Below are 27,400 nucleotides of genomic sequence, written 5' to 3' on the forward strand. Positions count from 1 at the left end.
AAGAGTGGCTGACATGAAAGCTTTCGTGGCAGATGAAGATTGTGCACAATCAGCATCGGATGTTATCTTAACGTACACTCTCCAGCAGGCTCTATTGTCTGCAAGGTGACCAAGTTCAATTTAACAACAGTTCCGATTAATATTTCTAACCGTTCCCTTGACATCTAGATATTAGATGTCAAGGGGACGGTTAGAAATATTCAGAACTGTTGTTAAATTGGACTTGGCCACCTAATTGTGCATTTATCGTCAGTGGTAGATCGAGTACGTACTCCATCGTACCAATAGAAGCATCTCTTTGAAAGGTTTCACCAGCCCCGCACCACCAACCCCAACTTGGTGAAAGCCCACCAGTTCCATTATATATACAATAGACATTCTAGCCAATTAAGTTTATAGCTGACCCTCCAATGGCAATGGCAAGCAAAACCTCCGGTCTTTCATGGCTTCTCCTGATCAGTCTCGCCTGCAGTACTCTCCTTGTTGGTCACTCAGCTTCTCAGAATGACCGAAAGGTAAATATCTCTGTATATGGAAGAGATCGATCTTATAATATTTATCCACTTTATTCACGGCCAAATCTCTCTAAAGTTGGCCTTGTTTTTCATGTGTGATGATTTAACAGGTTTCATTTTCTACCTATATGATGTTACGTTGTGCATGCAGGCTTATATTGTGTATATGGGCAACAGGCACTTGGACGAGGTTTCCACATCATCCCTTCACACAAGCATGCTACAAGAAGTCATTGGCAGGTTTTTGTTTTTATGAATCATTGGCAGGTTAATTATAAAGGCATGCTTGAATTTCTTTTTATAACGCGATTTCGAAATTATTCCTGACAATTTCTTGTCACCTTCCATTGAAAATTACAGTAGCGAGCTACATTTTCAAAAATATTAGGAAGAGAGTAGGTTGTTTATATTAGTAGATAAAGACTCAGCCAATCCAACCTAACGTAGTGACTCCGTCTAATACACTAATCATTCAAAATCTAACAAGTCAGACGATCATATATATTAACAAACGGTACGTAAGAGTCCACCTTCCTTTGAAATTACAGTAGGAATATATTAATTTTTACAAACAATATAAAAAAGTCTAGGCTTACATAGATTATATGTAGATATTGTGATCACAGTGTTTGACTTGTGTTGGAATATGCCTCGAATTTCTTATTTTGTCTAATCATATTTTATGGAACTTAACAAAATTTAAAGCTTATGTTGATCACTAGCTATATACCTTGAAAGCCCTATTTGAAAGCCCTATTTTAGTTTTATATCGATGGTCTCATAGCCTATTAGAGATTGTGTTAATGAACTTAAAAATTACTTTGAGTACATATAAAGTTGGAGTAATTCTACATGTACATTAAGTGTTTATCAAAAAATGATGTGGCATTTAAAATCATCACTGGGCATATGATTGATCAAATGATGATTTTGATCAAATGGTAATTTTAAAAGCCATCTCATTTTTTTATGGACACTTAATATATTATTAGAATTACTCTTAAAGTTGTGCCATACAAAAACATGGTATGTTTGGTAACAATCTCAAAAAATACTTCTTCGAATTTTTGCTTTAAAAAAAAGGTTAAAATGCACTTTGGAAAAAAGCTTAAAAATAAATTTTGTTCTAAAAAGCTCATTTTGGATATAAAAGCACTTTTTTCCGATACGATTCCAAACAGGCTCTTATAAAGGGGAGGTTGAATAAAATTTGGGTCCTAAGGTAAAAAAAATTAAAATAAGGTGTTTATAATTGTAGTATAATAATATAATAAATTATTAAGTTAAATATAAAAATATTGAAAAGTTTTATACTTGAACAATGAAACTTGACACTTGACCCTAAGTGATCGAAACTTGAAAACATTTTGATAACCTAGATTTTTAGTTAATAAGGACTCATTCAAGGGTTACTAGCTAGATCCTATTACGTTAACATTAATTTTATTTTTAACATTCTCTTTTAAGGGAAAAGACATATTTCACCTTCTTTTGGGGGTTTTTTTTTTTTTTTTTTAATTATTATTATTATTATTATTATTTTTATAAAAGATACCTTTCAAATGGCAATTGTGATGATCTTTATTTATTTATTTTATACAATATACAAACGGATCATCACAGTGGCATGATTACTTGTCGATTAGCCAACATATGGTACATACTCATAATATGTACCTGGTAAATCAGAGTATAACAGAAATCAATTTATGCAAAGAAAAACATAAGCCTGAATAACGGAAATCATATCTATATACATAAACTGATAATTACACAAAAAAATACCCATAATGTCTATCTGTTTAAGGCTTATCAAAATAATAATTATATTAAAGAATGGCTTTACAAAGAATATGTGACACAAGCCTCACAAGACATATACTAAACCTATAAAACAGTGGACACCTGTAGTCCAGCAATTTTGACCGTCATGACAAGCTTCAGTTATAACATCCCAAGTACACTGCTACCAAACCATCAACTATACCGAAGTACCTACAGCCAAAGGAACATCATCTATACGGTTGTGGGGGTTTGCCACATCTGTATAGGTGAAAGGATGAGTTCATTGTCTCAGTACATAATACCGAGACCTCAGTGATATTAAATTGACTAAGTTTTTGCAAAGAACCGACTATTCTTTCTAGTCTTGCGTACACTATAACAGTTAACAATTTTATAGACTTTTGTTTGAAAAACCCCATAGCTGATATAGCAAACACCGACTAATAGAAAACATTTAAAGCATACTATATAGCTGTGAACATGTATAGAAGTTCCAGTCATCCCTCCTTGGAAGCTTCTACATATAAACTAATCAACAATATATTACTTTTGATCGGTGGCTTAGACATATGTGCATGCAATCACCCCATTATATGATTCACACTTTAAAATAAGTCTTAAGCAATAAAACATGGCATCTTCCTCTTCCATACTAAGATATCATCTCTCCAAAATACGAGCAACACCATCTCTAATCGTATTTTAGCTTCGTGCCTTGAACGTCAGTTGATTATACGAGCACTAGAGTGGAACTCTAATATGCAAGCATATCTTTACTGAAGAACAATAACAGTCAACCTACTTACTCATAAACATGACATTACTCATATCTGGATAATATGAACATCCTTGTACATTCAAGTTCAATGCTTTTTAAACACATGCAACCAGCCGATAGAAATATACATATGCTCTTTTTCCATTAAAACTCATATGCATATTAATACGTTTAGCAAAACTACTCATAGCATAAAAACATCACACTCATGAAAACAATGCTATACATGCTCATGCAACTTTCCTCATGGGAGTTGCCCCAAGAACTCATGGAATTTAACTCAAGTACCTCATGAAAATTAATCCAAGCTTCATGGGATTTAACCAAAGTACCTCATGGAAATTAATTCAAAAACTCATGAAAATTAATCCAAGAACTCATGGGACTAACCCCAAGTATAGTTTCCTGTGGGCTATAAACCTCACTTCGATGCACGTTTAGCGTTCGTATGTTCATGCCGCATGCCTTAAAACAATATGACATATACTTTCTAATTTCATGAACATGCCTTTAACTCATGCTTTCAATGTAAATCCATAAACAGTTCAACATATCAATTCATCAATCAACATTTGCATAATTTAAATCCCAACAATAGCAAGCAATCAAACTCTTCAAATCACACTTTCCAATCACACATCATTTCTTATAAACATCATTGATATTTCAACATAATTGAAACTACTTAACACATCCAAAACATATTGTCAACATATTGTCGGCTCGGTAATAAAATCATATATCATTTACAAATCTATTAATTACATAAAAAGTATTTTTCTCAATGAGTAGAATACTCACCTTGGCTGTATAGGACTCATGACTCCAACATTTCTCCCGTGTTCTAGTTACTTGAACTCTACATTGGAGAGCCAATAGAAGTCTCCAATAATGACACATTCCTGCAAACATTGGTAACGTTAGACTACTCTATTGAACTTATACCCTCACGACATATAAACTACCCACATGCTCACACGTCGCTTTACTCTCTTCTAGAGCTAACTAAGTACCTTGGCTACCATTAGGTTAACCATTGGTTACAAGTTCATATTTATTTCACTTATTATCTTTAAGACATGTTTACTATTTTATTTGTCTACTTATTATTATTACACCGCATTATCATTGTTAACCCATTAATGGCTTCTTACTTATTTACTAAGTTAACAATATATTTTTAACCCATATACATACATACGTATATATATACATTTATACATATACACATACAACGCTTAAATCTAATCCGATGATACACTAAAACACTTAGTATACATGGATAAGTGAATTAGGTACTTAGTCACCTTATTGTTATTATTAATTATTAAGTCTTATAATTTGTTTATCCATATAAGCTAACTAAGTATATTCGGTCCTTATACATATATATAGACATATATGTATAGAATGCTTATTAAGTTAAGCATGACCTCATAATACACTTAGGTATTTCGTGTTGCATAAGTAAGCACATTAATCATCTAATTACATTACCAGTTGACTTTAGAGCCTATTTATATGTTTCTATAATATCACTATTTTGTATTTGTTGTCTTAAGGTTACTTGGACAATTTACCATTTTAAAGCATTCCTATTTAATCATTACATTTGATACTTAATCCCTTATTAATTATTAGTCATCTAAGTAGTTTAGATTTAGGGATTTATCCTTATTTAACATATTAATCTAGTAATTCTTATTAGATTAGATTACAATTACATATTGTAATACATTTAGTCATTAAAGCTTGAGGCATATACATAAACCTCAAAGCTTAGTATTATACTTAGGATCAATTTGCTATTAGTCAATCACTCTTATAGACCATATTATGTCTTTTTCAATATACAAACTATTATCTATGTTTGTTTGATACATTCCTTGCATTTATTTTATATTTAGTTATTCATTTACTTTCTCCACCTATTCTTTTATTTAACTTTTACATTTTCAATTTATTCTATTAGAAACCACAACATCTCATTCTCAATTTCAGCAGCATTAGACGTTTACACTAAAGGATCTAAACAGATTAGCTTTTTAATTACTTATTTTCCTTATCTTATTTCTCATTTAGCCTACCAACATAAAGACCTATTCACATTTGACTATCTATACAAGCAATTTCAATTTGATTCCCTTCACTTGAAATCAAACACCAAAGACAACCATAATTCTGCATAATAGTCACCACAATCAAACGTTCACTATTCCAACTATATTTGTCATTTACACAAAATAATATAAATACATTAACTTCAAACTCCTTTGTAGCCAACCAACACATCAAAGCTCATACTAAAGATCAATTCCATTATATTCCTACAAATACTTTGAAATCCACATTATATATTAAAATCAACATCTCTTTTAGTCATAATAACCAACAATCCATAGAAGCCAACATAACCAAAAATACATTTTTCTAACACTCCTCCATCATGGCAAATTAAATACCCAACTTCATATACAAACACCCATTCGGATAGCACCCTATGGGAAACACCAAAAATTTCCAAACATAAACCATATTTTCGGACCTAATTATAACCCTCACAAATCAATATAATTTCAAGCTATAAATCCAATGGGTATGATGAAACTACAAAGAAAAGCTTCAAACCTAATCTTATAGCTTCCATGGACGAACTCTCCACACAATCATCTCAAAAATCACCTACAAGCTCTCAAAACTGAAACCCACTTCTCATTTTAACCTAAAATTTGAATCTAGGAAAATCCCCAATGATCCACATTATTTTGTGTGCTTAACACATAGTGGGTAGCATGAAATTACAAAGGGAAGATAAAGGTTTTACCTCTTAAAGCCCATGGTCGGATTCTCTCTTCTTCTTCTTCTTTCATGGCAGAATCTCTCTCAGTCCACTCCGTGCGTGCGTGCATGAAGGAGAGAGAGAAACAAGAGAAGAAAATGAAAGGAAAGGGAGAGAGGAGATGTTATGGGCAGAACTGTTTAAAGGTTACTAAAATATGTTTCCTCTCTAAAACTAACTCCCTCCTCACACTAAACGCACGGTTTATGCTGAGATTATGTTCTCTAACACACGGTTCAAGAGACACAAGATTGGGCAATTTTCTAGATATTCCATTAAGCTGTCAAAGACTGAATTAAATACTAATTACATAAGTGCTGAAACATAACTGCCGACCACTAAGCTGTCAGCTAACTCACGACTACACTACTCCCCATAATCCCTTACATTAAGCACTAACCCACGATTGCCTACTTCTGTTCTAACTATTGACTATACTAACTGTTGACTACATGTGTTCCACTATACATGTTAGTGGAACACGTTTTACAAACCTAACTTCCACGCTTATCTCTCCACTCATTGCCACGTTCTCCTTCCCGAAACTTCTCCCCCATCTTCTCTTTATTTCAGACACTTTTCTAACTTCAGACAAACCCCTTCTATTTTTGTGCATAATAGGGCCGTTTCCCTCAGAAGACTTTGCTCGCAAGGTCTAAAAATTTTCAGCACAAATCCTTCAAATCTTCCCAAGTAGCTTCCTCATCCGTCACTCCCTGCCATTTCAGTAGCACCTCCACTGCAGCTCGATTCTGTTTTCTTTTCAATCATCGTTGAAGGACACAATCGAGTGCTGGAGCTAGAGTTCCATCGACGGTAACCTCCGACAGCTGTGGGTTTGGGTGGATCCGTTCCCCCAATGTTTTCTTCAAACTGGAAACATGGAAAATGGGAAATATTCTGGACTCCGATGGAAGATCCAGCTTGTAAGCCACCTTCCCTACCTTGTAGATCACCTGAAACGGCCCATAGTACCTGGGAGAGAGCTTGAGATTTCGACGGGTGGACACCGACATTTGGCGGTACGGTCTAAGTCTCAGGTAAATCCAATCTCCGATTTCGAATGTTCTCAGTCCGCCTTTGGTCTGCAAAAAATTTCATCTTTGATTATGCATCTAGCAGGTTTTCCATAATGAGAGCTAAGATGTAGTCACAACTCTTTAATTCTTCATCAATTGTGTGAACACGAGTGGCTCCTAGTTCATACAGCAACAATCTGGGTAATGGCTGGCCGTACACCGCTTCAAAGGGGCTGAGTTTAGTGAAGGTGTGGGTGGATGTGTTGTACGCCCACTCTGCTAAGGCCAACCATTTAGCCTAGTCCTTTGTTCTGTCCCCCAAGAAATTGAGAAGATATCCCTCTAGCCTCTTGTTCATAATTTCTGTCTGTCCATCTGTTTGGGGGTGGTATGCCGTGATCATCAGGAGCTCGGTACCACTTAACCTGCATATTTCCTACCAGAAATTACTAGTAAACATTGGGTCACAATCACCTACAATGGTTTTTGGAATTCCATGAAGCTTAAAGACATTATCCATGAATAACCTTGCCACTGTGCTTGCTGTGTATAGGTGTGTAAGAGCAACAAAGCGAGCATACTTGCTCAAACGATCCACCACCACCATGATAACATTCCTCCCCTTTGAGCTCGACAGTCCTTCTACAAAATCCATACTAATCTCAGTCCAAATGCGGTCTAGGATTGGTAAGGGTAGTAGAAGACCCGCAGGGTGCAAGGTTTTTGATTTGTTCCTCTGACAGACATCACATTCTTTAATGAAGGTTCTGACCGCAGCTCTTAATCTAGGCCAGTAAAATTCTTTCTTGATTCTAACAAAAGTTTTGTGTGTCCCCATATGCCCTGCTAATGGAGTACTATGGAATTGGTGCAGGATCTGTTGCTGAATTGGCTCTAGGGAACCCAAATGGATTATGTCCTTGTAGAAGAGAAGATCATGTTGGAGATGATACTTTCTAGTGTCGAGCTCCCCTTGGTGATATTGCTGGAGTAGTTCTTGGATTAAGGGATCCTCCGGATAAGCTTTCTTTAACTCTTCTATCCATGTTGGGTTGCTGATGCTAATTGCATAGTTGTGTGCTGTGTGACTGTGTGTACCATCTTCTTGCATGATTGCCTGTTGGTTTGGAAATTCTGAGTGATAAGTAGTGTGAATTATGGATAAAGCATCTGCTGCTTTATTTTCCTTGCCCTGTTTATACTTCGCTTCGAAATCAAACCCTAACAATTTTGAAACCCACCTTTGTCGAGCCGGAGTACCAATTCTCTGCTGGAGAAGGTGCTTTAAGGCTTGCTGATCTGTTTTGATTTTAAACTTGTGCCCCAAGTGATAGTGCCTCCACTTCTGTACGGCTGAGACCAAAGCCAAAAGCTATTTTTCATACATTGATAATAACAAGTTCCTTCCCATTAGCCAGTGGCTATAATAGGCTAGAGTCTTTCCTTCCTACATTAGAACAGCTCCTAAACCTTCACCAGATGCATCACATTTGATTAGGAATGGCTTCAAAAAATCAGGTAAACGCAGAACAAGAGGGGTTGTCATGGCCTCCTTCTGTTTGTTGAAGGCCATGTTGGCCCCTTCATTCCACTGGAAGGACTCTTTTTTTAGCAAGTTAGCAGGGCAACAATTCCTCCATACCCCTGTACAAATTTCCTATAGTATCTTGTTAGGCCGAGAAACCCCCTCAGGGCTTTAGGAGTTTTAGGAATGGGCCAATTAGTCATGGCTGTGATTTTTGCAGGATCAGCTTTCACCCCTTCCTCTGAGATTAGGTGTCCTAAGTATTCCACTTCTTGTTTACCGAAGGCACATTTGGATAGCTTAGCAAATAGCTGGTTTGTTTTAAGGATTTCCATAACCAACTTTAAATGTTTTAGGTGGTCTGTGAAGTTTTTGCTGTAGATGAGAATATCATCAAAGAACACTAGCACATATCTCCTCAAGTAGGGCTTAAACAGGTTATTCATAAGACTTTGGAAGGTGGATGGGGCATTTATGAGGCCAAAAGGCATCACTAAGAATTCGTAGTGGCCTTCGTGTGTTCTAAAAGCAGTCTTAGGTATGTCATGGGGGTCCATCCTGATTTGATGGTATCCCGACCTTAGATCTAATTTAGAGAAAATCACGGCCCCATGCAGTACCATCCGCCTTTCTAACCAAAAGGACCGGTGAAGTAGGGACTCTGGCTAGGTCAGACCACTTATGACGGCCCTTTTATATATATATATATATATATATATATATATATATATATATATATATATATATATATATATATATATATATATATATATATATATATACAAAACATTTGCATAAACATTAATCTCTTAAAATATAAACGGATCTTCACAGTGACACGACGATATGTCGTAAAGCCAACATATGGTACATACCCCATAATATGTACCTGGTAAATCAGAGTATAACATCTATCTACTATGTAGTGAAAAACATAAACCTAATAACGGAAATCACATCTTAAACATCTATCATAAATTAATCATAATCAAGAGCCAATATTACATCTATCTATTTAAGTATTTCCTTAAATTAAATACATAACATAAATAACTATATACAATAACAAGTGACACATGCGTCACAAGCCATAAACAAAACCCATAAAACAAATGACGCCCATGGTCCTGCAATTATGATCGTCGCGGCGAGCTTCAGTCATAATATCCCAAGTGCACCTCTACAGCACCATCAACTACGACCGGAATACCTGTAGCCAAAGGAATACCATCTATAAGGTTGTAGGGGTTTGCCACACCCATATAGGTAAAATTATAAGCTCACCATCTTAGCATAAATAAATACACTAAGACCTCAAAGGTATACTATTCACTGTGTTTTCGTAAAGAACCAACTTTTCCTTTTTAGTCATGCGTACACAATAACAACTACCAATTTTATAAATTTTTATTTAAAAACCCCCATAGCTGATACAGCAAACACCGACTAATAGAAAACATTTAAACATACCAAGCAACTAAGATTATACGTAGAAGTTATGTTGTAGAAACAACTACGTACGACCTCACATACGATAATACTTTGTGATTTGTTTGCTCAGGTTTATATAACCCTTAAGTTAGAAAATAATGGCATTTAAATCATACAACCATCCGATAGAAATATACATAAGCTCTTTTCCAGTGAGACTCTTATGCATACTAATACGTCTAACAAAACTACTATATATAAAATATGCAACACATTTCATCACATCACAATGTATGTATGCATATGCATGTACCCTGAGTCGTGGAACCATGCTGTGCTCATGGGCACATAAGTAACCTTGCTGTGCTCTTGTGGCAACCATGTTATGTTCTTGTAGCACGTAAGGAACCATGTTGTGCTCTTATGGCACGTAAGTAACCATGTTGTATGTCATATGCTTATGCTTCATACTTAAAACATTATATATTTTATTTCATGAATGATGCCTTTAACACACGCTTTCTTTATAAATCATAAACAGTTCAACATGTCATTTCTTAAACAACTTGCAGAACTTAAATCTCCCAAACTTTATACTCACTCTAAAATCACATTCATGTTCCATTGCAATCACAGTTTTCAAAACTCCTAACCATAACATATAGTTACACGATTCATTCAAATTTCACATATCATATTCATACTTCAAAACATCATCATAATTTCAATATACTCAAAAGTACTCAAATCATCCAAAACGGTTCATAATCAACATACAGTTGGTTCAAGTTTGTAAAACAATATATATTTTGCAATTCATCATATATAAAAATAATACTTCTCAGTGAGTAGAACACTCTCCTTGGCTGCACAAAACTCATGACTCGAATACTCTCCTACGAATTCTAGTTATTCGAATTCTATATTGGAGAACCAAATGAAGTCTCCAATCCAGACACATTCCTGCAAATATTTATGACGTTAGACTATACAATTGAACTCTATACTCTATGACACATAGAATACCCGTGTGTTCTAACGTCACATTACCCTCTTCTAAGTCTCGTTAAGTATCATCAACTATTATTAAGTTAACGTTTAGGTCTTGATTCATATTTTATTCATTTTTATTATCTGAGTTATGCTTACTATTTTATTAGTCTAATTATTATTATAAGTCACATTTTCACTGTTAATCCTTTTATAGTTTGTCATTCATTTACTAAGTTAGTAATATATATTTAAGCCATATACATGTATATACATATACATATACACATACAATACTTAAACCTAATCCATTAATACACATAAATATTATGGGTACATGGATGGGTGAATTAGTTGCTAAGTTGTCACATAATGGATTCGTATTACATTTATATGTTTTCATAAGCCTATTAACTTATACTTAGTAACTTAAGGTTATTTAAGTAATCTATAACTCTTTGACATTCTTATTACAATTGTTGTCCCTCTTTGATATTAATCTTAGACTTTAGGTTTATAGCTTATTTCGTTTCTTATCCATTAGACACAATTACTAATGTATTCAACACTTTACTCATATTAGCTACTAACCATCTAGGTAATTTAGACTATGGAACCTTATTTAACCTTCTAATTTAATAGCTCCTTTAAGCATCTAAATAAACCATAATAAAGAACCTAACTCAATTGAGTCAACCTTATCCTACATGCCCTCAAAATCCTTATTTACCTAATCAAGATCAATCTCCTCTAATTGGAATTACCTTATACCAAAATTCCACAACAACCATCATCAACAATTGACAATTGCATTCTCTAAACTCACAATAAAGTCTCCATCCAAAGTGTATCCATAAATCCAACTCCCAGGGTTAATCTCTTAACTAAACAACTTAAAATGAATTATAACCTCCATCAATTAATTACAACCCACCTACAACATTCCAAAATCATATACCAAAATCATCCACCAACTATAACCAAGCAACATACCTCAAAAGCACATCCTTAGAATTAAATCACAACCAATACAAGTAAATCCTCCACAACAAATATTACCTATCCCGTTATCTCTATCATAGACCAAATCAAACCTTAAGGAACCCATCGACATTGATTCTAAAATATAAATTCCAACAATAGACCAATATTTCCTAAATAGGAAATCCACATCAGATTTACAAATCCACAACCCATATTAGAATCATAAAAACACATATATAACAGCACCGAGACCATAACCCCAAGAGAACATTACCATTCAACCAACACCTCAAAACCCTCTTGAAATCCTATATTTTCATCTCAAGCAAAACCCACAATTTCCAACATCAAGCCACAACAGTAAAAGATCCCAAAATCAGTCCTTCAATAAATATTCAAACTTCATATGGTTAACACCAAACCCAATCATAATTTTAACAACTAAAACACAAACTTTCCAAACCAGAATTTGAACATAAAAATGTAAATCAACAAACCAAAACCAGATTCTGTAACCCTAATAGAAAACCCACAGTTTCAAGTAACATCAACCAGAATCCATCCACAAAACTCAAGAAAATATTACTAAAAACCGAAACCCATTTCATAATGACAAATACCCACTCGGTCCATCCACATCAGATCCCAATCTTCACCAACACTTCCAAAATCCATCATAAACCAACCCCATGAATTATCAAACCAAAATTTCATCAATCCCTAAAATTTCTTACCCAAAGACTCATTCGGCTAACCCTACAAAGGACCCATTTGGTTTTTGCCAAGAAAACCCCCAAAATTTCGAGACCCATATGGTTTTCTTCTCAACAAAAATCAAAGGAGAATTCAAGCACGAATCAAAGAGAATGAAAAGATGGGTCTCACCGGAACAGGGCCGAAACTCACTGCCCTAGACGCTACCTCCACGCCACGACTGTGGCCTGACCACCCAGCTCCAAAACCGCACCTCCAATGGTCCCAAAAATCCACTTCCTCACTTATGGGTTTTCACTTTCTCACAAAATCTCTGCATCTCAAACGCTCGGGTGAGCGTGCGACAGAGAGAAATAAAGGAAGAGGGAGGGAAAGAATGGAAGAAGGGGGAAGGTAAACAGAAAAAGAAAAGGAAGAAATGGAGGGGTTCAGGTGTTGTGTTACGCGCTAAAACCGAGGTGAAGAGAGGAGGAAGGAAAAAGAAGAGAAGAAGAGAGGGAGAAATGGATTCGTCCAAGAGAGGGAGTAATAGGGGAGGGGCATGCGATTCAGAGAGAGGAGAGAAAAGAAAAGAAAGAGGGAAAAGGATAGAGTGACACATGACAAACTGTGAGTAGGAGGGAAGAGATGATGAAATCCCCTATAGCCATTCGGGTTGTGACACGTGGCAAGGATGAGATCTTCTCCATTTAAAGCCTTCATCTTATATAAATTACGCTAAGGCCCCATTTTATAATATTTCTATCATTTATAAATAAATGGACTTCTAATTTATACAAGTGTGTGTGAATAATGTAAAACAAAATATTAAATGAGGAATTTAAAGGAGACAAATATTTTGTTGATGAAGTGGAAACTCAATCAAGAGAAAAACCACTCCAGGGCAGCCAAACCCAGGAATTCCACTATTCAGAAGACGAAGCTAGATACAAGATAGTAACACTCACATGTACCGATGCAGTGGTCGTACCTTGCTCTCTGACGTGTAACCCAACACGAATGATTCCCAACCAGGTCTCCTACCTGAAGGGGTCTTCAATGGAATCCTTTACCTTAGAGCCGACCTCTAAGATAGACTTCAGATGTAGCGCAGCACACTTGTAACGGCTTCAGAAGGATCTTGAACTTCTCTGAGCTCTTGTGGAATTTAATAACGAATTATTTTTAGTTCTCAATGCCCAGGGGCCTCTATTTATAGGCTGAGGTGCAGAATGGGCGATTGCTGTAATATGTACGGACGCCGTCCAGCCGGTGAACTTGGGCCGTCCGGACGGACAACTGTGCCACAGGATTTTCTGAAAATTTCGTTGAAAATCTTTCCAGTTTAAGACCTGCGTCCGGACGGTGAGACACTGACGTCCGGACGGTCGCACGTCCGTTGCAAGTAATTTTCATATAAGGCTTAGCGCGTCCGGACCAAAGGGGATGAATGTCCGGACAGCAATTCTTCAACACGCAATTTCCATATCTGCTATGCGTGCGTTCGGACCATGAGAGGCAGACGTCCGAATGGTTGAAGTCGAATCGGCAATTTCCTTAACTGATGAGCGCGCGTCCGGACCAAGGCTGACGTCCGGACGGTGATATTTGAATTGCGATTCTTGCCTAAGGAGGTGCGCGTCCAGAGGGGATACCACATCGTCCGGACGGTTGATCGATCTTCCCTTTATGGGAACTTGGAAAGAATCTAAGACTATTTGAGTACTGATAGGCATCCAGACGGGCTGCTGAGATGTCCGGACGGATGCAAGCTGGAACAGAAGTTTCTCGATACAGTGTAGGGTCTGGACGGAAAAGATACGTCGTCCGGACGGATGATGCTGGTCTGTCTGGCGTCCGGTCGGAATGAACACGTCATCCGGACGGATGGAACAGTGGATAGATGGGTGTCTTGACGGGATGACAAGTCATCCAGACGGTTGACAGGGAATCTGAAATCTTTTATCTTTTTCGCAGTGTAGAGTCTTCTGAAAATGCTTTGTCAAGTGGAATCCCTGTTTACAGCATCTTTATACATAAGTGATTTTGTCCAAACACAGAATGAGGCCAAAATACTAACACTCTCCAAAGCTAACTCCTTCCTCACACTAAACACACGATTTAAGCTGAGATTATGTTCTCTAACACACGGTTCAAAAGACACAAGATTGGGCAATTTTTTGGATATTCCATTAAGCTGTCAAAGATTGAATTAAATATTAATTACATAAGTGCTAAAACATAACTGTCGACCACTAAGCTGTCATCTAACCCACGACTACACTACTCCCCATAATCCCTTACATTAAGCACTAACCCACGATTGTCTACTTCTATTCTAACTGCTGACTACACGTGTTCCACTATACATGTTAGTGTAACACGTTTTACAAACCTAACTTCCACGCTTATCTCTCCACTCATTGCCACATTCTCCTTCCCGAAACTTCTCCCCCATCTTCTCTTTATTTCAGACACTTTTCTAACTTTAGACAAACCCCTTCTATTTCTGTGCATAACAGGAGAGATCAGGCTCTCCTGCTGTGGGCGAGTGAGGTGAAGTGAGGAGAGAAAAGAAAAGAAAGAGGAAGAGGGAGAGTGGTCATGAGAGGGGGGAAAAGGGAGAGAAAAAGAAAAAGAAAGGGAAGAGAGAGGGTGAGTGGGACACTTGTCCCATTGTTGGTGGTTGGGAGAAGATGATGTTATCTTCTCCTAACCAATCCGGTGGTGACATGTGGCAATGTGAGATTTCCTTATTTTTAAAGCCTTAATTTTATTAAATTACTGCAGGACCCCCACTTTATTAAAACTATCTTTTAACAATTAATTTATAACCCCACATTTAATTTAACTACATTCTACCCATACGATTTATTATTTATCCAACTATGGCTCATTATTATTATTATTATTATTTATTATTTCCTAAAGACCCATTAATAGTATTTTATTAATCCAATTACCATTATTTTATCTTAAACTCATTTTATTTCCATGGTATAAATATTGTCACTTAAAATTTAACTTTTGGTCTCATCTAATTAATAAATATAATTTATTAATTTACTAAGTTATCTATTTATTTTCTTGGTCTTTACAGCAATGATGCCTCTCTTGATGTTCAATTAATATCATATGTTTAACAATTATACATACCTCTTTTAATTTTCTCTTGATATTCATTTAATTCCATTTTTTCCTTAATTACACTACTATGGTAATTCATTTTTATTTTTTTTTGCACCTCTTGAAAAGCAAAATAGGTGAAAAAAAAAAAAAAAAAAAAAAAGAAGAAGAAGAAGAAGAAGAGGAGAAACTATATTTAATTCCATTAATCTACCCAACAATTTGTAATGTCTCCCCCAATCTACCAATAAGTACCATTGGGGTTGCAATGGACCCTGTTAGAATATATATGATTAAATTTATATCTTTCTATTAACTTTTAAGATAAATAGTAATTTAACAAGCTTTCTGTGTTAACAATTTCGGTTAATGGAGATAATAAACCCTGTCAAAGTTATATATGTCTTAATTATATAAGGGTTTGAAATGCGCCTAGAACTCTAATTTGAGAAGTTCATATGCCTACATTTGGCAATATTAGACCAAAGTCTTTGCTCTATAGTTACAAGAGGAGTTTCAGTGGATTTGTAGTAGAGTTAACCGAGCAAGAAGCTCAAAAAATGGCTGGTCGGTGAACCAAATTAATTCTCTCCTCCCCCCAACCACCCGTGAGTGGAGGGTATTCTTGAAATTAACTCATGTTTTCTATGTCCATCACAAAATGTTGTAACAATTAATGGATATATAGGAATGGATGGCGTAGTGTCTATGTTTCCTAGCGAACAAAGAAAGCTCCAAACAACAAGGTCATGGGACTTTCTTGGCTTTCCACAGCAAGTTCCTCGAAGACCTGTTGAAAGCGACATCATTGTAACGACCCACCTTCAATGACACAATATTGTCTGCTTTTGGATCCCCCAAACCAAACTTCCCAGGAGGTCACCCATCCTGGTACTACTTTCGCAGAAGCACGTTTAACTGCGGAGTTCTGATAGGTTCATCGTCATCACAGCTTTAAAACGCGTTGTGTCATAAAGGGTGCGTTTATACATATAAGCTGTGACGACCCTTTTTTTTAAAAAAAAAAAAAAAGAAAAAAACATACAAACGGATCTTCATAGTGGCACGACTACATGTCGCTCAGCCAACATATGGCACATGCCCTATAACTTGCACCTGATAATCAGAGTTACATCTAACAGTAGAATATAATAATCAATGTGCAGCGGAACACATATCATAAGCGGAAATATATCTAATACATAACAGTTAATTACAACAAAAGCCATTTACAAGTCTATCTATTTGAGGCTTATAAAACATATTACACTAATTACATACTAAATATAGGCTCAACAAATACATGTGTCACGTAGAACACAAGCCATAAATAAAATACCCAAAATGCGAATTACCCATGAGTCTGTGACTTATGACTGTCACGATATGCTCCAATCATAGCATCACATACACTAGATGGACGAGTCAATAACTATATCCGCAAAACTTGCAACCAAAGCATAAACGTCTGTATGGTTGCGGGGGTTGCCGCATCCGTACAGGTGGAATTATGAGCCCACCGTCTTAGCATAAATAAATACACTAAGACCTCAGAGGTATACTATTCACTGAGTTTTCGCAAAGAACCAACTTTTCTTTTTTTAGTCATGCGTACACTATAACAGCCACCAATTTTATAAACTTTTGTTTGAAAACCCCCATAGCTGATATAGCACACTTCGGCTAATAGAAAACATTTGAACATACTTGGCAGTTAAGATTATACGTAGAAGTTCTGTTGTAGAAACAACTACGTACGACCTCACCTACGATAATACTTTGAGGTTTGTTTGCTTAGGTTTACATAACCCTTATGTTAGAAATCAATGGCATTTAAATCATACAACCATCCGATAGAAATATACATAAGTTCTTTTCCATTAAAACTCTTATGCATACTAATACGTCTAGCAAAACTACTCATAATATAAAAACATTACACTCATCAAAACCATGCTATAAATGATTATGCAATGCACATCATGGAAATTAATCCAAGCATCATGGAAATTAATCCAAGCATCATGGGTGTTACCCCAAGCATAGTTTCCCATGAGTTATGAACCTCACTTCGATGCACGTTTAGCGTTCATATGCTCATGCCTTGAAACAATACATTTCATTTCTTGAATTATGCATTTAACACATGCTTACAATATAAATCCATAAACAATTTAACACATCAATTCTTCTATCAATATTTCCGTAATTTAAATCCCAACATCTCACAATCAAATCCTTCAAATCAGTTCAAATCACACTTTTCAGTCACATATCATTTTTCATAAACATCATTGATACTTCAACATAATTGAAACTACTTAAAACATCCAAAACATATTATCAACATACAGTCGATTCGGATTTATAAACCACATATATTTTACAATTCTACAATATATGAAAATAGTAGTTTCTCAGTGAGTAGAATACTCACCTTGGCTGCACGGATTTAAGTACTAGGTCTCCTAGGCACCACTTTGCAATGCGTCACTGTGAAAATACACATTGCACATTATTTAACATTTCTAATATTCGATTGACATTTAGCTCTTAAATTGCTCAAGAGCTAACAATTGGAAAACCTCTAATATTTTAAGGGTTCTAGTTACACACCCATAAATCTAGACACTAATTAAACTCAAACAATACTAACCCGAAGTATTTACTAAGGTTTAGATATTAAAATCAATATTTAACTATTTACTCATAATATTAATTATTAACCCGCAATTAATTTCACTAACACTTTTGTACTAACATTAATTCTAAAATTACATTCACTACTCTTTTTACAATAATTACTAACTTATTAACTTAAATCATTAACACATTTAAAATAACCTTAACCCATAAGAAAATCTTAGGGTTAACTTCACAAATACAATTTAAATTAAATACCCATAATTATTTATTTTTACTAACACTAGAACCTAACCCATAAATACTTATTTTTACAAAACCTATAGCTAATTTGATATTAATCGTCATTATAACTACAATTAATCTACAAATTAACAATTTATGTTTTAAACACTTAAAAACCCTCAAGTTAATTTAACCTATCAAATTAGGGTTTCTAATCTTAACCCGTAATTTATAAATCACTACCTTAAACGCAATATTATTAACCCATAGCATTTACCAAAGGTTAATCATATAAAAATACAACTAAAGTTAAATACCCAAAAGTTAGGGCTCGAGAAAAACTTACCCAAAATTTGCCCAAATGAAATCTAACACTAGGAAAGTGTTTAGGAAGCTTTAAACCGTGTAAATCCTAAAGATAACAAAGATTAAACTCCACATTTCAAGATTTCATCTAAAATCTCAAATGACAAAAGTTTATGAAAATACCTCAAACCAATCGGTAGAAACGTAGATCGGACTTCGTAGATCACGTTCCTAAAATCAAATTTGAACGTTCCTGAAATCAAATTTGAATTTGGACGGTCAGATCTCTTTCTTTCTTTCTGCTCAAGATAAGGTGCCAGAGCCTTATCATTATTTTTAAATTTTTTTTTTTTCTTTGGGAAGGGGCAGATGACCCTTCCTTTCTTTTATTTCATGTGAAGGGCCATGCGGCCCTTCACCTTTTTTCGAATGTGGGGCGCAGGTGTGCGCCCCACACCATTTTTTTTTTTTTTTTTTTTTTTTTTATATATTTTATTTCTTTCTTTGTTTGACTTTTCCTTAATTTAATTTTTCTTTTCTTTTCTTTATTTTCTATTTCTATATATATATTTTTTTCTATTTATTATATTTTCTAATTCTTTTCTTTTTCTATTATTCCAAATTTTCTTTTCAATTTTCTTTTATTTATTTTCATTCCTAATTTCTTTTATATTTTATTTTTTTATTTATTTTTATTTTTTACTTTAAAAATATTATCTAGCATTCTATTTTCTTGGCTACTATTTACAAGTCAATAAGATAAAAATAAAATACTTTATTTTATTTTATCACACTAAATAAACTTATTTTTATTTAATCCAAATAAACCGTTTTATAAACTTTGGTCTTTAAAAGTATTCTCTTGCATTTTAAATACATCTAATTAAGTTTAATTAATTATTTACTCAAATTTCATATTTTAATTGCTACAAAATGTCTTGAACATTACATAAGCACATCCCATTCCTAGGCAATGTGGGACGTCACAATGACCTCCTCTTGGGACCTAGCGTCATCCCTGGCGACCCTCATGGGGATCACCTCATTCTTGGTATCCCAGCAAGTGCTTGTTGGAGACCTTCATGAGCTTGTGCACGGTCCTTCCATCTCTTGCATTTAAAAAATATTATCTAACATTCTATTTTCTTGGCTACCATTTACAAGTCAATAAGATAAAAATAAAATACTTTATTTTATTTTATCACACTAAATAAACTTATTTTTATTTAATCCAAATAAACCGTTTTATAAACTTTGGTCTTTAAAAGTATTCTCTTGCATTTTAAATACATCTAATTAAGTTTAATTAATTATTTACTCAAATTTCATATTTTAATTGCTACAAAATGTCTTGAACATTACATAAGCACATCCCATTCCTAGGCAATGTGGGACGTCACAATGATCTCCTCTTGGGACCTAGCGTCATCCCTGGCGACCCTCATGGGGATCACCTCATTCTTGGTATCCCAGCAAGTGAGTGTTGGAGACCCTCATGAGCTTGTGCACGGTCCCTCCATCTCTTGCATTTAAAAAATATTATCTAGCATTCTATTTTCTTGGCTACCATTTACAAGTCAATAAGATAAAAATAAAATACTTTATTTTATTTTATCACACTAAATAAACTTATTTTTATTTAATCCAAATAAACCGTTTTATAAACTTTGGTCTTTAAAAGTAGAGATTTGCTACACAGGGGACGCTCATCCGTCCCCTGTGAGCATTTTATTATAAAAAAATAATTTTTTATTAAAAAGTTGGCTTTGATGTCCCATCAAAGCCAACTTTTTTAATAAAAATTTATTTTTTTATTATATATGGGTGATGGGGGACGGATGAGTGTCCCCCATCCAGCATTTCCCTTAAAAGTATTCTCTTGCATTTTAAATACATCTAATTAAGTTTAATTAATTATTTACTCAAATTTCATATTTTAATTGCTACAAAATGTCTTGAACATTACATAAGCACATCCCATTCCTAGGCAATGTGGGACGTCACAATGACCTTCTCTTGGGACCTAGCGTCATCCCTGGCGACCCTCATGGGGATCACCTCATTCTTGGTATCCCAGCAAGTGCTTGCTGGAGACCCTCATGAACTTGTGCACGGTCCCTCCATCTCAGGTTGGGAAATGGCTCTGATACCATTTGTAACGACTCACCCCCAATGACACAATATTGTCCGTTTTTTGCTCCCCCAAACCAGACTTTCCAGGAGGTCACCCAACCTAATACTACTCTTGCAGAAGCACGTTTAACTACGGAGTTTTGATAGGTTTATCGCCATCACAGCTTTAAAATGTGTTGTGTCATAAATGGTGCGTTTATACATATAAGCACATCCCATTTGCAAGCAATTTGAGACGTCACAATCATTGTAGGAGTGCTTGACAGTAGAATTTGGCCGGAGTCATATAGCTTTAGTGACGAAGGATTTGGTCCGCCACCTACCAAATGGAAGGGCACCTGCCAAGCCTCGACCAATTTCACTTGCAACAAGTATATACATCTTTACAACCCTATGTTTTGCCAATCTGCACGACCACACATATGTAGAGACACACACAAAGACATACATAGAGTCAAAAAGCCCAACTAATTAACAAATTAAATCTGGCTACACTTGTGCAGTAAAATCATTGGAGCACAATATTACCGTAGCAGTGGAGTTATTGACGAAAATGATGTCAAATCTCTGAGAGATTCAGATGGCCATGGGACACATACTGCATCAACAGCAGCTGGGAACCTAGTTAGCGGGGCAAGCCTACTGGGCTATGGCTTGGGAACAGCACGAGGAGGAGTTCCATCAGCACGTATTGCTGTCTACAAAATATGTTGGTTCGGTGGCTGTTCTGATGCTGACATTCTTGCTGCATTTGACGATGCCATTGCTGATGGCATTGACATCATAACTCTTTCCGTTGGTGGACACATTCCTCATAAATATTTTGAAGATGCAAGTTCCATTGGTTCCTTTCATGCTATGAGTAGGGCTGAGCATGGGGCGGGGGAGGGTGGGAATGCCCATTTTTTGGCACCGTCCCGCACCCCTGCGGGTTGCGAAAATCGCACCCGCAAACCGCACAAAATGGGGAGAACCCGTGCGGTGCGGGGGTGATGCGGGGCAGGGGGTGCGGGTTGTGCGGGGATATGTGGGTTTTATACCTAGATCTAGAAACATCTAGATTTTCTCAGGAACCAAACAAGAAAATTAGATTCAAACAATACCACTATACCAGATTCAAACAAGAAGATCAGAAACAAATCACAAAACCCAGATTCAAACAAATCACAAAAAAGGGTTGAGCGGTCACTGACCTTAGGATCGGCGACTCGGCGAGGCCTTTTGAAGCGAGCGTCGACGATCTGCCTGCCATTCTCGGTCTCCTTGGAGCGTCGACGATCTTTTTGCCGTTCCCGATGACTCAGCGAGCCCTATCAACTTCCATAATTCCATTGGAGCAGATGTAGCACGCATGATTCGGTAGGAAATCGTGAAGAAGAAGAAGAAGATGCCAAAGGGTGTGTGCGGCGCTAGGGTTTACGAAGAAAAGAAAGGAAAAATATGAAGGTGGGGGGAGGGGGGTGCGGCACTGTTAGCGCTAGGGCTTTATATTTTTTATTTTTTTATTTTTTTTTATATGTACGGGGTGGGTCCCCGGGGTTTTTAAAAACCCCAACCTGCAACCCGACCCGCTCCGCACGGGTATATCAGTTTTTGACCCACATCCGCAAAAAGTAACTAAAACCCGTGATTTTTGGGGCGGGGCGGGGCGGGGCATGCGGGTTGGGGCGGGTTTGCGGATATTTGATCAGCCCTAGCTCTGAGAAATGGAATATTGACATCAAAATCTGTCGGTAACAACAGTCCAGATCTAGCAACCATTACAAATGATTCGCCCTGGTCTCTCTCTGTGGCTGCAAGCACTATAGATAGAAAGTTCTTCACTAAGGTCCAAATTGGGTAACAACAATATTTATGAGGTAACTAAAACGTTATATCAGCTGCTTTGAATATCTATATTATCAATCAGTAGATACATACAACTATCTTTTTCATTTTACTTCAATTTATTAGCACCTCAATATTTAATTTGGAGAATTTCTTTACTCAGTGTGTAGGGAATTTCAATTAATACTTTTGACCTCAAGAATGAAGTGTGTCCAATAATCTACAGTGGAGATGTACAAAACACAAGAAAAGGTTTCAATAGGTCCGATTCCAGGTAACTACAAAATGAAATGTATCCAATAATTAATACTTTTGCTTTTGTTTGCTTATAAATCTATGAAACTGGCAGGCGAAATATTTTTTGTGTTTTAGAATAGCAGAACCAATTGTAGATACATTCCAACGAGGAAATTAAAATGGTTATATATATATAAAGTAAAATATTGTTGTTTTCCATAATCGCATGTAACTACAATTATATATTTCATTCAATTAAAATATGTAACAAAAAGTTTATATATAGTCATAAACATTTAATTCAAGAGCAATTTATATAAAAAAGCTTAATCAATGCATAAACTTAATTACATACCTCTCGGCTCTAAAATAAAATAACTAAGCAACTGATTTTGAGGTCTGGCTCTAAAATAAAATAGCTAAATAATTAATTTGAATTGTTGAAGACTTCAAATAGAAAGAAATACTACCAGAAGAAATCACAAATATCAAATTATTGAATTGTTGAAAACGACGACTTAAGGGTTATTGTTTCCCATTGCAATAGTGTTAAAAGGTGTTTTAAATCTAATATATACCTACCTAATAACCTAAGTCCACTAAGTTAACCTAAGTCTTAGTCGGCTAAGGCTTTTTTTTTTTTTTTTTTTTTTTTTTTTTTGAAACTTATACAGTTGTACTACCTTCCTTCTTGGCTTAGTTGTAAAAGGTGTTTATATGGTGTATCAATGTACCGTGTACAAAAAAAACTTGCTACATAATAGATTGTGCACAACCACTCATATAGGTGGGAATTTATCTGAGTGAGTAAGTCGCACTCATGTGAGTGGGTTGTGCAAGTATTAGGCCCCACCGTGTACACTCACGAGTGACGATACCATCATATTTCATTGTCTAATTTGTCTGACTCATGTCCTATCCTTCAACCAATATATGTTAAAAAAAAAAAAAAAAAAAAAAAAAAAAAAAAAAAAAATTAGGTCACATCCGAAGTCTTGCTTACAATCAGATTAACGTGTCCCTCTTATTTTTTATCTTTTACTTTTTTTCCCTGAGTGGTATAAAACTTTGTCCTTTGTTTAAGTTAAACGATGCATTTTTTACTTCAAGGAAAATGTGTACTGTGATCTTCAAGCCTTCAAGGTGCATCGTCTTCAACCTCCTGTGCCTGATTTTTTTGCTTTCATGTTTCAGCTGTTTGACTCCTGAATCTCAATTATGTTGAAAAATATTATCAGCTGTTTGACTACTGATAATACATGCTGTTTCAAACATTATATATACATAAATAAATCATGTGCGTCTCTCTGAGAGAGATCGAGATCGAGAGAGATGTTTTGCCTTCCTATATCAAAATATGTTTACATTAATATTCATAAAATTTGGATGGATAAGAAGATCGATCCATGACCATGAGGCCAGGGAAATTGAAAGAGCACAAAATTTTTGGTTTTATTGAACCAAATTACTCACTCACGAAGTGTCTGGTACTTGTCAATAGTTAGCTATCGTACCAAGGATGATTACGAAATGCCCAAGAGGGGGTAACATGCGAAATTTGGACATAGTTGGAATTGTCGTATGAAGCAACAGGAGCAGCCCCACCAGAGACTAAGTTGCACTCGCATTCTGGGCAAGGAAGGCACCAGATCACATGGGTTTTGGTACCCCTTTTCTAACGTAACGTTACCTAATGTGGGCTGGATGGAAGGAAAAGAAGAATTAAATTAATATACGAAGTGGGAATGAAAGAAACAAAGAGCAACGACAAGCACTTGAGTATCAAACAAAATGCAATGGGGACCTTCACACATGGGCGGGGGGTTCTGATCTTGAGCTTCTGCACTACTAGCTACTGGATCCAACTTGTTTAGAGAAAAGTTGTTTATTGAATCACGCGTTATGCTATACATGATGGGCCCTATATATATATAGGCCAATAGTTACAGAAATATCAATAGCCCATGTGGGACACTGCACACATAAACATAATATCCCATACATGACAATACATACATAATCTAACATAACCAAAAGCTGAGAATCCTTTCCCAAATGTTGGTTGGAAGCACACACTTTGGGCTAACCCCCTCATGCTCGATCATTTCTTAATCTTCTAATTTCTTAATTATTGTTAAAATACAGGTATTGCCAAAAAAAAAATTCACTAGACCAAGATTCGGTGAAGGGTAAAATTGTACTTTGCAATGTCTGGACTACAGGGGAAGGGGAATTCTAGCTGGTACTGTGGATACTGTGATGCAAGGCCGAGCACGCCAAGATGTTGCTAAATATTTTCCCTTGCCTGCATCTTACCTTCACTTGGAAGATGGTAGCAAGGTGCACTCATACATAAATTCAACAAGGTATTAATATAAAATATTTTAGACATTAATTGAAAAAGGTTCGAAAAATATAACAACCTAAAGAACACACAATTTACAGGAGCGCAACAATGACTATTCGTAAGAGTAGTGAGGGTAAAGATACATTTGTCCCTTACATAGCCTCATTCTCATCAAGGGGTCCAAGTCTAGTTACACTAAACATTCTCAAGGTAATAATTTTATTTAGATTTGTGCTCTTGTATTATTTATCTCATTTAACCTTTTTTTTGTAGCCGAATTTAGCTGCTCCCGGAGTTCACATTCTAGTTGCATGGTCTCCTGTTTCTCCAACTTCAGAAATTAAAGGTGATAACAGATTGATGCAATACAATATAATCTTGGGGACATCAATGGCTTGCCCACATGCTACTGGGGCAGTTGCCTATATCAAATCCTTCCACCCCACATGGTCACTTGCTGCTATCAAGTCGGCTCTTATGACCATTGGTAATATCTATATGATGTAAGGGGCAAATGATAATTTATTGCATGTACGCAGGCCATAACCATGACTAACTCACTCCCATTTGGAATATTACTTGCAGCTGTCCCCATGAGTGCTACAAACAATCCTGAGACTGAATATGCATATGGTGCAAGCAATTTAAATCCTCTTAAGGCTCAAAATCCTGATTTAGTATATGATATTGATACACTACATCAAATTTTTGTGTGGCCAAGGATATAGTACCAAGTTATTACAGCTTGTTACAGGGGACAATAGTAGTTGTTCTAAAGACACTAATGGAACAGTCTTTGATCTCAACTATCTTTCTTTTGCTCTAGTCACTTCGTCCTCCAAATCTATTAGTTAAGCTTTTAAATTGGACTGTCACAAATGTTAGATCACCATCATCTACGTACGTATAAAGCTATTTTGACATCCCCACTTGGACTTAAAATCAAAGTGAACCCTAGCGTTCTATCATTCACAACTCTTGGACAAAAGCTATCGTTTGCGCTGACGATTGAAGGAATAACAGATAAATACATTGACTCTGCTTCTTTAGTGTGGGATGATGGAACGTTCCAAGTGAGGAGGCCCATTGCAGTGGCTATTATTGATGTATGACAATCTCTGGTACATATATGTATTACATAAATAATAATTGAAGCAAAAGCTTCGAAGGAATATGCATGGAAGATTGGAATAAAAGCAGTGGTGGAAAACGAAGGACTAAAATGGTTGTAGTTTGAGCCTTTGGTCCAGTTCTACAATATAGTGTAATTGGAACCTTTCTAATTTAATGCGATCTATTCTACTTAGTTTTCCTTCTAACTTATTGTTCTGTTTGTGTTTATATGCATGTGTATGTATTGTATATGTATGTATATATGTAAATATATGTGTTTATCACGTGTTTAAATAAATGAGACAAGCTCTCTTACAAGGAAATGATAAAACCACAACTCCATCACAACTCCCTCTTACAATTGCCACGTCATTCAGGACCTGTGTGAAAAAACACATTTTATACCACGCCATTCATCACTTTGTTAACACAATGCTTCTAGTGTTAACGCGCAACACCACGTAAGGGAACAAGCTGTACGAGGAACAACCAACAGCCCCTCGCCCTAGCGCAATACCAGCTCACTCATATTGGACAATCTAAAATAAATAAAAATAATAATAAAAAAAAAAAAAAAGAAGAAGCTTTTATGGTTAGTCTTGTAGGAAAAAAAAATCTTGAAAAAGCTTTACATCTCACTGAATAATTCTAAAAGTCCTTCATATATCACTTTTGTTTCCCTCTAAAAAAAGATGTGGATTTTAAAATTATTATTTGATCAAAATTCAATAGTGATTAATTACAAACTCAATAATTATTTTAAAAGTCATATTATTTTTGGAGGGACACAAGAGTGATATACAATAGGGACTTTGCATTACTCCATTCGGCTAGTCAAAATAGTTAAGGATTTACTGAGTTGTTAGAGTGCTCAGCAAAATTAA

The 27,400-nt window shown here is 35.7% G+C and overlaps 2 long non-coding RNA genes and 1 pseudogene across 2 annotated transcripts; 1 reads left to right on the plus strand and 2 right to left on the minus strand.

Annotated features, from left to right (window-relative positions):
- Window positions 1-416: 416 nt before the first annotated feature.
- Window positions 417-26,551, plus strand: LOC133864259 (cucumisin-like; annotated as a pseudogene).
- On the minus strand, window positions 9,242-13,283 carry LOC133864260 (uncharacterized). The gene is made up of 2 exons (XR_009899475.1): window positions 12,752-13,283; window positions 9,242-9,671 (listed from the first exon to the last, which is right to left on the minus strand). It is a non-coding gene; the product is annotated as an uncharacterized LOC133864260 (long non-coding RNA).
- On the minus strand, window positions 18,132-19,182 carry LOC133864261 (uncharacterized). The gene is made up of 3 exons (XR_009899476.1): window positions 19,043-19,182; window positions 18,900-18,965; window positions 18,132-18,178 (listed from the first exon to the last, which is right to left on the minus strand). It is a non-coding gene; the product is annotated as an uncharacterized LOC133864261 (long non-coding RNA).
- Window positions 26,552-27,400: the final 849 nt, after the last annotated feature.

This window comes from Alnus glutinosa, chromosome 3 (genome assembly GCF_958979055.1).
Source record: "Alnus glutinosa chromosome 3, dhAlnGlut1.1, whole genome shotgun sequence".
Taxonomy (NCBI): domain Eukaryota; kingdom Viridiplantae; phylum Streptophyta; class Magnoliopsida; order Fagales; family Betulaceae; genus Alnus; species Alnus glutinosa.